The 14622-nt window shown below is 35.8% G+C and overlaps 4 long non-coding RNA genes across 4 annotated transcripts; all 4 read left to right on the top strand.

Annotated features, from left to right (window-relative positions):
• Positions 1-440: 440 nt before the first annotated feature.
• LOC309479031 lies at positions 441-2509 on the top strand. Its single transcript, XR_014199138.1, has 4 exons — positions 441-571; positions 684-1276; positions 1367-1974; positions 2074-2509. It is a non-coding gene; the product is annotated as an uncharacterized lncRNA (long non-coding RNA).
• A 603-nt stretch (positions 2510-3112) lies between these two features.
• Positions 3113-6552, top strand: LOC309479707. Its single transcript, XR_014199387.1, has 5 exons — positions 3113-3298; positions 3464-4509; positions 4587-4701; positions 5688-5795; positions 5889-6552. It is a non-coding gene; the product is annotated as an uncharacterized lncRNA (long non-coding RNA).
• Positions 6553-8259: 1707 nt separating this feature from the next.
• Positions 8260-10459, top strand: LOC309479716. Its single transcript, XR_014199399.1, has 3 exons — positions 8260-8895; positions 8979-9846; positions 9932-10459. It is a non-coding gene; the product is annotated as an uncharacterized lncRNA (long non-coding RNA).
• Positions 10460-12491: 2032 nt separating this feature from the next.
• LOC309479724 lies at positions 12492-14057 on the top strand. The gene is made up of 3 exons (XR_014199406.1): positions 12492-12715; positions 12799-13671; positions 13758-14057. It is a non-coding gene; the product is annotated as an uncharacterized lncRNA (long non-coding RNA).
• Positions 14058-14622: the final 565 nt, after the last annotated feature.

The raw sequence follows: 14622 nt of genomic DNA, 5'->3' as shown, positions 1-14622 counted from the left end.
TCCTTCTCTGCAAAAACCCTGCTGTATTAATAACATGACATTACAATGAGTGGAAACTGGAGCTTTCATGCTTCAAAAACAGTGCAAAAGCACCATAAAATATCCATGTTTTCTGAAGCCATGCAAACATGCAACAGCTTTGTGTGATGGACAGCCTGAAAAGTTACTTTTATTTTCCCATTTGGGAGCTTAACGTCCCCATTTCCCAATAAAAAAAGCTAACATGAGCATGAGAGTTATATTAAATAATTTAATTTGAAATAATTTAATAAAATTTCTAATCTAAAGGGGGGTGCACCTTATCATTCATGTTGTAGTTTGAAAAGTGAACAACAGAGGGAAGTGTTGTAATTGTGTGTAGATGTACCTTAGATTTGAACTCAATATCCTCTGTTCAAGATGGAAACGTTTCTTAAATCTCATATCTCATTCATTCGGCACTGGCAACAGCATCACACTGTTCACCATCAATGCTCTTAATGCAAATTAACTTACAAGGTCTCAAACATGTGTCAACTTATGATCAAATTAACTTTTGCAACCTGTATATGTTCTTCACTCTGGATTCAGGGTATGTGTTCTTATTTCTTTTATATAAAACCTGTTCACTCATATGATATCAGCTAAACTCCAAACCCAATCTGCAGAGACGAAATTCATTATTCATGATCTTGTTTTTGTAGGTTCCTCTCTCAGTGATAAAGTTCATCAGAATCCTCATGACATGCTAGAGAATGTTCTCGAGTCTCCAGCGCTTCACTGTTCTCACAGCATCTCAAGCTATAATTGTATCCTGTGGTATAAACAAACCCAGGACAGACAGCTTGTTTTTTTGGGATATCTCCTTGGTTCAGTGCCTCAGTTAGAGACTGAAGTCAAAAACAAATTGGTTCTAGAAGGAAATGGAAATGATAATGGCAAATTAACCATAAGAAACCTTGAGTTTAATGATACTGGCACATATTTCTGTGCAGCATCTCCACAGTGCCACACATGTGCTGTATCACCTCTACAGAAACCTGCTGACAGGCTACATTTGCCCACAAAATGATTATCAAATTGAAGTTGTTTTGACTTATGATTTAATCTGACAATGTGGTTTACCGTCCAAACATCTGCTTGCCAGTTCTGAGAATGTTCCCTGTTAGCTGAGAGGTGTGATGTCACATCCTGTGTCTTTTACCTCAAATGACTTCAGTTCTGACTCTCACTCGAGGCTCATTCAACATGACACACGTTTTGGTTGTGGTTATTGCCTCTGTGTTCTGGCAAACAGGTAATTCAGCGCCCATCAGTAGTATAAATATTTCCAAATGAGTACAATTTTACATTACTCATAATTAATACATAATTTCCTTTTGTCCAGGACCTGCTAGTGGCAGTAAAGTTCACCAAGAACCTCCTGATCTACTACTGAATCTTAATGGCACATTGGATCTCAAGTGCAGCCACAGCAGTTCTGAATTTGTCAGTATTTTGTGGTATCAGCAGCTGATTGGTGCTTCAGATTTTAAACTCATTGGATTTCTGTATTATAAATCACTAACTATTGAGAAAGAATTTACAGAGTTCTTTAATGTGAGTGGGGACGGAGAAAAGGAAGCATATCTTCAATCTATAAAACTAAGGCAAACTCAAGACAATGGCATGTACTTCTGTGCTGCACGAACACAGTACTAAAAATGAACATTGAGCCCCACAAAAACTCTCACCTGTTAGACGACATCCTTACACATTTGCAAAGATCACAATCTAAGTTTTTTTTTTTTCCAAACAGCTTTAATTGAATGCATCAGCTCTGTTTTCTGTCAGCTGGGGGCAGTGTGTCTTCACACACTTGTTTTCTCCATGGCATTCTGTAAGTCTACTATATGAATCCACATCTGACCTGTCACTACAACTAAAGCACCCACTATAAACTCATAATGCTCCTGAAACTCGCTATATATATAAGTTTGGCTTCATTGGTCCCAGGTAATGTTGATTCTTTTTGGTTGAGTCTTTCAATGTCATAATATTCCTCATAATTATACAACTTTAAGTTTGTAATTGTGATTTCAATTCTTTCCACAGGTGAAAAGGTGGACATGACTGTTCACCAGAAACCTCATGATCTGATAATAAATGATGGAGGAGAATCTCATGAGATTAAGTGCTTTCACAAAATCCCAAGCTATGACCGCCTGCTGTGGTACAAGCAATCCAAGAGCAAAGAGTTGACGTTCATGGGATATCTTTTGGGTGACACTGGATACCCAGAAACAGATTTCAAGGACAAAATTAAAATAGAGGGAGATGCCAATAAGTTTCATGGCTCTTTAACTTTGATCAGTCCTACATTAGAGAGTAATGCTGTTTATTTCTGTGCAGCCTATTACACAGTAACACCAAATCTGTTCCTCCCATACAAAAACCTATCGCTAAGAATTATTATAGGTCTCACACCTGTGATAAACCACTGCTAGATACACTATAACTCTGTTCCAAAACCTAGTGAGTTTTAACACTTGGACAGAATTTTAACACTCCATGATGATTTCATGTGAACTCACAACTGATTCTCACAGTGTTGCTAAGCTAATGCACAATTCTCTAATAAGCAATAAAACAGCACAGATATTGGATCAAATAGTCAATTTTAAATTACATTTCAGTAAACAGTTCTTTAAAGTTTTTTTTTTTTTTTTCTTAGTGTGTAGAACATTCACACAGGGTCCCACTTTATGGTGTATTTAACTACTATGAAGAAAAAATAGGTACAATGTACTTATAGTGTTCATGTTGTTTTGCAAAACACTTTTGCTGTTATTTTGGCGGATGACCGGTAAGTTTAGCGACAGGTTTGATGGTATGGTTGGGTTTAAGGGACAAAACTCTTATCAGACAAAACTCTAATACAGTTTCAGATTCCAGACAAAACGGATGTCTTCTGACGGGATCTGGTAAAGAGACTGGATCCAATATTCGGGAGATCCGATCTAACATTTTTGGTGTAATCAAACATCTAACACATTGCAAAATTTTACACAAAGCCTAAATGAAAATATAAGGAAATGTGACAAGCACCGCTACAGAATATGAGCTGCCTTTGCAGACATACATGCTTTCATTGCTTGCTTTCTCATAACTCCATTTAGCAGCTAGATTAGACCAGTTCTTGTTTTTGAAGGCGGGACTAATCTTTTCCACCATTAAATGATCAATCCACTAGATGTCCTCACATGCTGATGAGTTTCGTCACAACACTTTCTTTACAAAATGTTTGGTTTGCTGCTTTTGCTCTTGCTTCTTCCAGTTGGTAGGCAAAAAAAAATAATAATTTAACTTAAATGTGTCAGTAACACGAAAATAATAATGTAAAATTTTTTGTTTATTTATTAACCCTCTTAAACTGGTTTTAAATGTGTGTTGTGATTGTTCTCATTAAAATTCCTTCTTTTCTCACAAATGTATTCTTTTACAGATTTGGGATTAAAGCAATCATCCGATCTCTTTGTATCCAAGGATCTCAATGTGACTATATCGTGTTCTCAGATTGAAACATCACACAACAGCATGTACTGGTTCAGAAAAACATCGACTGAGCCACTGGAGCAGATAGTGTATTTCTATGTTGCATCAGAAACCTGGGAAAAGAAATTTGAGCAGCGAGCATCCGCTGTGAGGAACGGGGCAGCTTTAGACCTGACTCTTTTTAAAGTACAGATCTCTGACAGTGGTGTTTACTTCTGTGCAAAGCAGGATGCACAGCAATATAGACCAATATATACGTTCAACAAAAACATGCAGTCCTTCCCCTGCAGATTAACATCTAACACCTGCTCATCTGCTCTCAGTCAGTTCATTTCTACATGCAGGGATGAGAAACGTATTTGCATACATTTGTAATGTGTTATTATTTTAGATTACACACAGAATTTAATCTTTTTTTCCACATGAGAAATGCATTCAGTAAAAATATAGCTTAAAAGTGATATAATTGGCTTTTTTTTATTTTTTTTTATTCCGCACCGAGTGATTCATCAACAGATTGAAATCACACGATGAGCCGAATATTACTTACTCTTTTTGGTCAGATTTGTTTGCTTTTGGTCCATTTACACCAGGTCTTAAATAAACAAAATGCAAATTTTTTTTCTTTTTTTTTCTTTTTTTTCCCTCACACGTCATTTCTCAATTGTCAGTATGGCAGACGCCAAAATCAAAGCCATTAACTTATAGTAATATATGCTTTTTTGTTGTTGTTTTTTTAACAAACTAAACTCAATTTAGAGCTGATTTTGAGTCGTTTCCAGTCGATTTGTTGAAATAACCAGTAGGGGTCTCCTTTGAGCCTAAATAAAAGTTTTTTTTTTTTTTTAGTGGTTCATTCACACACCCTGTTCAGACCCTCTCTCTCTCACACACACACACACTGTTGTTCATTCATGTCACTCCTCCAGCACTGAATCAAAATGGCATTTATAGTGTGCTTGATTAATTTAACAACTCTGCTATTCTGGGTCTCAGGTAAACTATTTCTTTATTTGTTTTGTTTTACTTACTAATTTCAAAAACATAATATATTTTTTGTCTGTTTTAAACAGGAGAATCATTAAGTGACAAAGTTCATCAGACTCCAGCGCATCTGATAACAAACGCTGAGACAACAGTTCAGCTCAGCTGTTCTCACACCATTAAAGACTATCGCATGATATTATGGTATGAGCAGATGAAGGGTGATACTGCACTACATCTCATTGGATATGTTTATTACACAAATCCAACCATTCAAAAAGCAAATTCACAAAACAGTTCACCGTTACAGGAGATGGTGCAAAAGACTCTACTCTTAATTACACGTTAGAAAATAAACTTGTTGGGAGTACTGCGATATATTACTGTGCTGCCAGCAAAGCACAGTGGTAGAGACCCTTTAATCACTCCTACAGAAACCTTCTGTTAAACCACTTCACCACAGAATTATCAGCACATGAATAAACCCACAACATATCATTTTCATGCAATGCACCCATTTCAAGTTTCTTCATTGAGATAAAATAATAATGATAAAATAAATCATAATTTTATATAAAGATTAAAGGCATAATGGTGAACTGTATTATGAAGGTAGATTTTAGCCAAAAGGTTGAGCTGTGTTCTCAAGGCAAGGGTCTATTTCATTAGTTGTGGCAATTCATCACATTTTTTAATTAGGTTAAACTTAAATGTTGTAATTTTATACTTTTTTTGTAATTACAATTTTTACTGGAACAATTCACAATATTTCATGGGCAATAACTGTGGAAATGTTGTTCTATAAAAAGTGTTCTTCTGTTCCTTACACAATCCATTTGTATAGCATATGGGTCATTATCAATTACTTAAATATTATTTTCATAATGCTATTTTGTCATTTTTGGAACTCAACAACCTCACTCCCAATACCCTTTTATTGTATGGAGAAGCAAAACCTGCTAAATATCTTTGTTGTGTCACAGATAAAAAAAAAAATAAAATAAAGTAACAGGTCTAGATGGAACAACACGAATGCAAGTAAAGGATGAGAGAGTTTTCATCTTTTGGTGAATTTGAAAGAGCTACTGTATGACATGCCTACTTTTCAATAGGTGGAGCCGTACTACAACACATTCACTATAGAGGGTTCTGCGACCTCTGGCATCTCAGTTTTGTTGTGTGTTTTACAGTGTCATTGCTGGACTGATGTGCTCACATTATCTTTCAGATTTAGCTTTTCTCCAGTGTCAACATGAGAGTTGTCATTATAGTTACTGTCACATTGATCACTTTCTCAGGTAGGGCTCTGTCTATATATATATATATATTCTAAAGTAATTCCACTTGTTCTCCTTTCTGTTTTGACATGAATATGTTCTACTTTTTCACAGGATTTTCTCACAGTAACAAAGTCAACCAGTCTCCACCTGATGTGATTCACAGACCAGGAGATTCTGCAAAGATCCGGTGTCAACACAGTGTGACCAGTTACAATCAAATCAACTGGTACAGACAAAACCAGGGCCAAGGGTTCACATTCATGGGATACTTGCTTCTAAAAGGACCAAACCCAGAAAAAGAGTTCACTGAAAAAATAGAGATGTCTGGGAATGGAAATAGCGATGGATCTTTGACCATTAAAAGTCTCTCACCTAATGACAGCGCAGTGTATTTCTGTGCTGCATATTACACAGTGTTTCAGATCCCTGCAGTTCACTACAAAAACATCTCTTTGAATAGTTGAATATCTTCATTCGCACCTGCTCCTGTGGGGTTTACTGTATTTGAGACTCTGCCAGTTATAACAATAATCAACCACAGAGATGGCTGTCTCTTGTTCATAAAGTATATTTAATTTAACACCATGACAATGAAAGAAACCCCAAGACTTCCTGTTTATTTTCACATCTTATGTTTTGAATCCCTTTACATTAGTTATGCACTTACTGTACATCCAAACATTTACTCAAAGCGACTCATTGGAGGCATTCATAGTCCTTTGAGAGTTTAATCAAACTACTACTATGTACAGTATATAAACACTTTATCTACTATGTACTTACATAAAAAAGTTAGGTACAATGTACTTATTGTCTTCATGTTGTATTGCGATATTGCATTTGGTATGGTCAGGTTTAAGGGTGGGTTAAGGTGTGAGGTTTGTAATTAAGATACAGGTATTTTTTTTTTTTGGTTACACTTTATTTTAAGGTGTCATTGTTACAGTGTAATTATATATTTATGTACTGAGTAATATTAAGCAACTACATTGTACTTACTATAGGGTTAGGGTAGGATTAGGATTTGGTTGAGGGTTAATTGCATGTAATTATGCATAATTTTCTTACTATGGTAAGTACATGCAACATATGTAACAAGGACACTGTAAAATAAAGTGTTACCTTTTTTTTATAGGCTAAGTACAATGTGAAAACATGTACACAATAAGTGCATTGTATCAAATGATTTTAATGTTAGTAGTTAGTACACAGATAATGTTAGTATATATAGACAATTAATATAAAGTGGGACTAAATGTGGGATGTGAGTTTATTTGTTCATGAATGCTGTGATGTATTTATCATAGAGGAAATTGCAATGTTAAGTATAAAGGAAGAGTTCAGCCCCACTCAATCTTTTATTTAATAAAAAAAAAATATGCATGTACAGTCCCAGTATTTGTTTCTATTATTATTTCTCAGAGTTTGCTCTTTCATAGCTCATTAGACTTCACGTTCTCTATTCTCAGTTATTCATTTAGTTTACTTTGTCTCAGATGTTTCTTCTAAAATCACATAGGATCAATAAAAAAAGGCACAAATTATACCGTTGTTGACATGTCCAGCAAGTGCATGCAGCTAATTTAACATTTAATTTAATATTCAACAATATTATTGATCTGCCAGCATTGACACCATTATATGAGCTAAATGAACTAAATGAATAACTTTTTTACAACAAAACTGAACCCTCACTGAACTTACTTAAGCTGGACTGAGACGCTATTTTCTTCAAGAAACAAACTTTGTTGCATTATTTTCCTGTTATCTCTGTAAAGCTGCTTTGAAACAATCTGTATTGTAAAAAGTGCTATATTAATAAATGTGACTTGACTATACATTAAATAAGGTTAGCATAGCTGTATAGCAGAACAATTGAGGTGATTTTTCTTTCCTGGAGTAAAAACACGTCACTTCCTTTCACTTGTGACTTTTGTTTTGTCTCAGTGTTGTCAGTAAGTGTTGAGCTGCCTTCCATCATACACTGACTATGCTAAATGCCACAATGGTGATAATGTTTGCTCTATTCTTCACCTTGTTGCCAGGTAAGATTCTTCAAAATATGTACTTTAAAGGCAATGAATTTCCTGAAAATGACCTTGTATCATTCATACACAACTTCACTCTTTTTAGGTCTTGTTCAAAGTCAGAGAGTGTCTCAGTCTCCTCCAGACCTGATGAGAATCCCCACAGAATCTGCTGTTCTCACTTGCTCACATTCTGACCAGGGCTTTGAACACATCCTCTGGTATAAACAATCCGAGGACAGGGGATTCATTTTTCTTGGTTACCTCAACAACAATTTTAAAAATCCTGAAGAGGAGTTTAAAAACAAAACCGTCTTGGATGGAGATGGCAGAAGTCGCGCCACACTAACAATCCACAATCTGACGTCAGTCGACAGCGCAGTCTATTACTGTGCAGCCCGAACTCACAGTGTGTTAAATCCCCACAACCCAGCGCAAAAACCATCTTTATCACATCAGAATATGCACTAAACCAGCTGATACTGTTCATCACCTGCTACAAACCACTAAACCTGTATGTTCTTCTCAAACAAACTACTTCTCTGCCCTTGCTTGTGACTTATAATGTGACTCAATACAGTCAATAAACATTTTTAACTGTATTATTCTACATTGCAGTCACATGACCTCACTATGTTTGTCACATGATGACACACGTTGCATTTTTTAATTCAAGGAGGTCTATATACATGGAGATAACTATTCATTAGCATAACAAGTTATCTCAAAGGCACTTCGTATAAACCTATTTCACCCCAATAAGCTCTCCATAAATTGAACTGATAAATAATCTACGATAAAAAGCTTAATTAAAATGGCTGTCAATGGAGAAAAATAATTTTTCCCTTGAGGTAATTACAACATCTACCAGCAGGGGCTAGCGTGTCTTGCTAATCAGCTATAGGCCCAATTAAAGCAGAGTTACACTTTCTTCATATTTGTGCACACATCCACAAAATATCAGTCATATTGAGGTGGTGATGGTTTTTTATCGCTGTTGCTGCACTGTTTTCAGATTAGATTCTCTTCAGCACTGAGTGTCAACATGATTAATGTGATCATAATTACTGTTACACTGATCAGTTTCTCAGGTAAGGCCCTGTATGCATTCTTGTACATTCATTCAACCTTTTCTCTTTTCTGTTTTGTGAATATGTGACTCTTATTTTCACAGGATTTTCTCATAGTAACAAAGTCGACCAGTCTCCTCCTGATGTGATTCAGAGACAACGAGAATCTGCAAAGATCCGGTGTCAACACAGTGTGACCAATTACAATCAAATCAACTTTTACAGACAAACCCAGGATCACCAGTTCATATTAATGGGATATTTGGTTGGAAAAACACCGTACGAAGAAAGTGATTTCAAAGATAAAATAGAGATGTCTGGTGATGGGAATAGTGATGGATCTTTGACCATTAAAAGTCTCTCATCTAATGACAGCGCAGTGTATTTCTGTGCTGCATATTACACAGTGTTTCAGATCCCTGCAGTTCATTACAAAAACATCTCTTTGACTCTGTGATTAACAGATAAACCAACAAGAAAGTGTTCATTTACACCTGTTCCTGTGGTACATAGAGACTCAACCATGACAGTTTTCAGTGAGAGGATCTGTCAGACTTAATGTAATATGTAATAGTTTTATTGAAAGCGCATGTTGCCAGCGGTGAAGTAACTCTTTACAGGTACATGAAAGCAATAAAAATGGTCAGGCCTTAAATATAATGCTGAAAGTCTGTTTCAGTAAAGAACAGATTTTTCTCTGTTATAACAAAACACTTTGATCAGTTGTACAGCTCTTTGAAAACATAATTGGTGTAATTACTATCAAGACCAGTAGGAGTCTCCTTTCAACCCTGATATAAAGACATATTTATCAGAGGAAGTGGGACAGGTTTCTGTTTCTCAGAGAACACTGAGAGAGTGTGTAATGTGTGTTTTACTCTGTGCATCACTGAGAGCTCCAGCACTGAAGCTTCAACATGACATTTACAGTGTGTTTCATTTATTTCACAGCTCTGCCATTCTTGATCTCAGGTACAGAATCATTCATTTATGTATTTTCATATGGCTCTAGACTTCCACATTGTTTTTAATGCTCTTTTCTGTCTCTTTCAAACAGGGGAATCACTGAGTGACAAAGTTAATCAAACACAGAAAGATCTGCTGGTTAAAACTCATGAACCGGTTACACTCTCCTGCTCTCACACTATACCAGAGTATTATGTGATATTATGGTATGAGCAGATGAAGGGTGATACTGCACTAAATCTCATTGGATATGTATATTACACAGCTCCAGCCATTGAAAGTAAATACACAAATCAGTTCACAGTTACAGGAGACGGTGCAAAAGACTCAACTCTTGAATTCAAGCTTAACGTATCTGGGACTTCTGTTATGTATTATTGTGCTGCCAGTAAAGCACAGTGTTAGAGATCATTCAGTCTTCATACAAAAACCATCTGTTATAACCACAAACCAAAACTTTTAACTGTGTGCATATACATAAAGTGCTAATTATGAAACTAGCCATAAATGGATGTTGTTGGATATTGTAATTAAATATTTAATGTCTTATAGATTTGGTTGAATACAAAAATACACCAAGAATGATGTGATTTTACAATAAATGATTCTGACTCGGATATTAAAGGGATAGTTCACTTTGAAATTAATTTTTGGTATGTTTTAGCTTACCTCAAGGGCATCCAAGATGTAGATATATACACTAGATGTCGCCTTGTCTACGGCAGTTCATTGGAACGAATGTCTTTAAGGCGACATCTAGTGTATATATCTATGCACCAGTCTGCGTACACGTCAGATCAGATCACTTGGACATGGCTGTGTATAAGAGGTAAAAACGATATAAATACTGTTCGTTTTCTCACACAAACCGCTCGTTTCGTGTCTTAGGCCATCAATGTGTACTTACGATGGGGAATTGTTTAATTTGGACGACGGGGAATTGTTTTAATTTGGACTCTGTGCTTGCTCTTTGAGACAGTGACCATCGACCTGCATTATATGACTGACAGACAAGAACGGTTTGACCTAAAAATATCAAAATTGAAACTACTGCGGAAAAAAAGACACCTACATCTTGGATGCCCTTGAGGTAAGCTAAAACATACCAAAAAATTAATTTCAAAGTGAACTATCCCTTTAAAGTTGTTGAAACCTCAATACGTAATGTCATATTTGTAAAAATATGTGAATTTTTTAAGCGTAAAGAAAGATCAGGTAATAGTCTCAACTCTCAGTTCTTCATATGGTATCGACATCGTCTCAGATGATTCTCCTAACATTCCTTGAGAATAAAAATAATACTATTACTGTGTGTAATCAAAGGTTTGTCTGAGTAATAAAATTAGCAAAGCTCAAATAATTTTGTCTTGTGAGAATGAGATGATGAGAAATGTTAAAATTGAAAATTGTATTGCTGTGTGGGAGAAACAATTGAGATATTAAATAGATCTCAGTTGTGATTTTTATTCCTGGAGTAAAAACACGTCACTTCCTGTCACTTGTCATGACTTTTATTTTGTCTCAGTGTTGTCAGTAAGTGTTGAGCTGCTTTCCATCATACACTGACTATGTGCAGAATATCATCATGATGATAATGTTTGTCATATTCGTTGTCCTGTTGACAGGTAAGATTGTCCAAAGCATGTTCTTTAATAGAAAGAAAATAATGTTCTGAAAATACCATTCACCATTTCTTTCTGTTTAGGTCTTGTTCAAAGTCAGAGAGTGTCTCAGTCTCCTCCAGACCTGATGAGAATCCCCATAGAATCTGCTGTTCTCACTTGCTCACATTCTGACCAGGGCTTTGATCTCATTCTCTGGTATAAACAATCCGAGGACAGGAGATTAATTTTTCTTGGTTATCTTAATTTGAATTCTCCATTTCCAGAAGATGAATTTAAAAACAAAATCGTCTTGGATGGAGATGGCAGAAGTCGTGCCACACTAACAATCCACAATCTGACGTCAGTCGACAGCGAAGTCTATTACTGTGCAGCCCGAACTCACAGTGTGTTAAATCCCCACAACCCAGAGCAAAAACCATCTTTATCACATCAGGATATCTGTAGTGTGCACTAAAACAGCTGATACTGTTCATCACCTGCTACAAACCACTAAACCTGTTTCTGTGACAGTGACAGTCAGTCCCGCTGAACAGACCCAGTAAAACCTGCATGTATTTCCATGCTCATGTACTATATGCTGATTATTACTGGTTTGGCTTCATATGCTGGAGGCTGACCGACCATTGATCTTTCTGGTTATTCTGGTTGACCAAGGAAGCTTTGCTTGTTAAGATAAATAAGCCTGGTGTGAATGGTAAGGTTTAAGGGTGGGATAAGGTGTAAGGGAAAGGGTCAACAGATGCTAATTTAACTGAAAGCAACTTGCACTGATATATCTTAAAACATGTCAATGCTATAGTTTTTTCTCAAGATGCACATTCCTAATATTTTTTTCTAAGGCATGTTTATAAAAGCTATTTAAATGTCCTAATTGAACTAAGGCCTAATCCTGGATTAATCTAAGCCCTGTCTGTGAAACCAGGCGCTGGTAGGTGGGACCACATCTTATTCTGTCAGAATACATGATTATTTTTAAACGGCTGTTAGTGGAGAAAGACGCTGTGGTTCCGGCATCTACCAGCAGGTGCTAGTGGGCTCATGCTAACCAGATAAATTTGACCACCTGGTTCAAACCGGTTCCACTTTCTTCATATGGGTATATCCACATCATATCAGTGATATTGTGGTGATTTGTTTTACATTGATGTTGCTTCAGTAATATTCCACATAACAGTTTGGATTCTCTTCAGCACTGAGTGTCAACATGAGAATTGTGATCATAATTACTGTTACACTGATCAGTTTCTCAGGTAAGGCCCTGTATGCATTCTTGTACATTCATTCAACCTTTTCTCTTTTCTGTTTTGTGAATATGTGACTCTTATTTTCACAGGATTTTCTCATAGTAACAAAGTCGACCAGTCTCCACCTGATGTGATTCAGAGACAACGAGAATTTGCAAAGATCCGGTGTCAACACAGTGTGACCAGTTACAATCAAATCAACTTTTACAGACAAAACCAGGATCACAAGTTCATATTAATGGGATATTTGCTTGGAAAAACACCGTACGAAGAAAGTGATTTCAAAGATAAAATAGAGATGTCTGGTGATGGGAATAGTGATGGATCTTTGACCATTAAAAGTCTCTCATCTAATGACAGCGCAGTGTATTTCTGTGCTGCATATTACACAGTGTTTCAGATCCCTGCAGTTCATTACAAAAACATCTCTTTGACTCTGTGATTAACAGATAAACCAACAAGAAAGTGTTCATTTACACCTGTTCCTGTGGTACATAGAGACTCAACCATGACAGTTTTCAGTGAGAGGATTTTGTCAGACTTAATGTAATATGTAATAGTTTTATTGAAAGCGCATGTTGCCAGCGGTGAAGTAACTCTTTACAGGTACATTAAAGCATTACAAATGGTCAGGCCTTAAATATAATGCTGAAAGTCTGTTTCAGTAAAGAACAGATTTTTCTCTGTTATAACGAAACACTTTGATCAGTTGTACTGCTCTTTGAAAACATAATTGGTGTAATTACTATCAAGACCAGTAGGAGTCTCCTTTCAACCTGATATAAAGACATATCGTATTTATCAGAGGAAGTGGGACAGGTTTCTGTTTCTCAGAGAACACTGAGAGAGTGTGTAATGTGTGTTTTACTCTGTGCATCACTGAGAGCTCCAGCACTGAAGCTTCAACATGACATTTACAATGTGTTTCATTTATTTCACAGCACTGCCATTCTTGATCTCAGGTACAGAATCATTCATTTATGTATTTTCATATGGCTCTAGACTTCCACATTGTTTTTTAATGCTCTTTTCTGTCTCTTTCAAACAGGGGAATCACTGAGTGACAAAGTTAATCAAAACCAGAAAGATCTGCTGGTTAAAACTCATGAACCGGTTACACTCTCCTGCTCTCACACTATACCAAACTATTACCTGATATTATGGTATGAGCAGATGAAGGGTGATACTGCACTAAATCTCATTGGATATGTATATTTATCAGATCCAACCATTGAAAGTAAATACACAAATCAGTACAATATTACAGGAGACGGTACAAAAGACTCAACTCTTTATTTCAAGCTGAGTGTATCTGGGACTTCTGTTATGTATTATTGTGCTGCCAGTAAAGCACAGTGTTAGAGATTATTGAGTCTTCATACAAAAACCATCTGTTATTACCACAAACCCAAACTTTTAACTGTGTGCATTTAGGATACACAAAATGCAAATTTTGAAACTAGCCAATGCATGCATGGATGGATAGATGGATGATATTGTAATTAAACATTAGATTTGTCTTATAGATTCGGTTATATACAAAAGTTCACCAAGAATCCTGTGATTTCATAAAAAAATTATTCTGACTCGGATATTAAAGTTATTGAAATCTCAATACATGATGTCATATTTAATAATACGTTTCATTTATTTAGCACCTTTCCCAAGCTCAAGGACGCTTCACAATAACATATTAAATATTACATATTATATATATCTTGTTGATAAATAATTGTGAAAGTATGTGAATATTTTTTAGCGTAAAGAAAGATCAGGTAATAGTCTCAACTCTCAGTTCTTCATATGGTATCAACATCGTCTCAGATGATTCTCCGAATATTCCTTGAGAATAAAAATAATACTATTACTGTATGTAATCAAAAGTATGTCTGAGTAATAAAATTAGCAAAGCT

Source organism: Leuciscus leuciscus (genome assembly GCF_965113295.1).
Source record: "Leuciscus leuciscus genome assembly, chromosome: 17".
NCBI classification, from domain to species: domain Eukaryota; kingdom Metazoa; phylum Chordata; class Actinopteri; order Cypriniformes; family Leuciscidae; genus Leuciscus; species Leuciscus leuciscus.
Note: the sequence above shows the minus strand (reverse complement) of the source record. Positions and strands in the feature narration are given on the sequence as shown.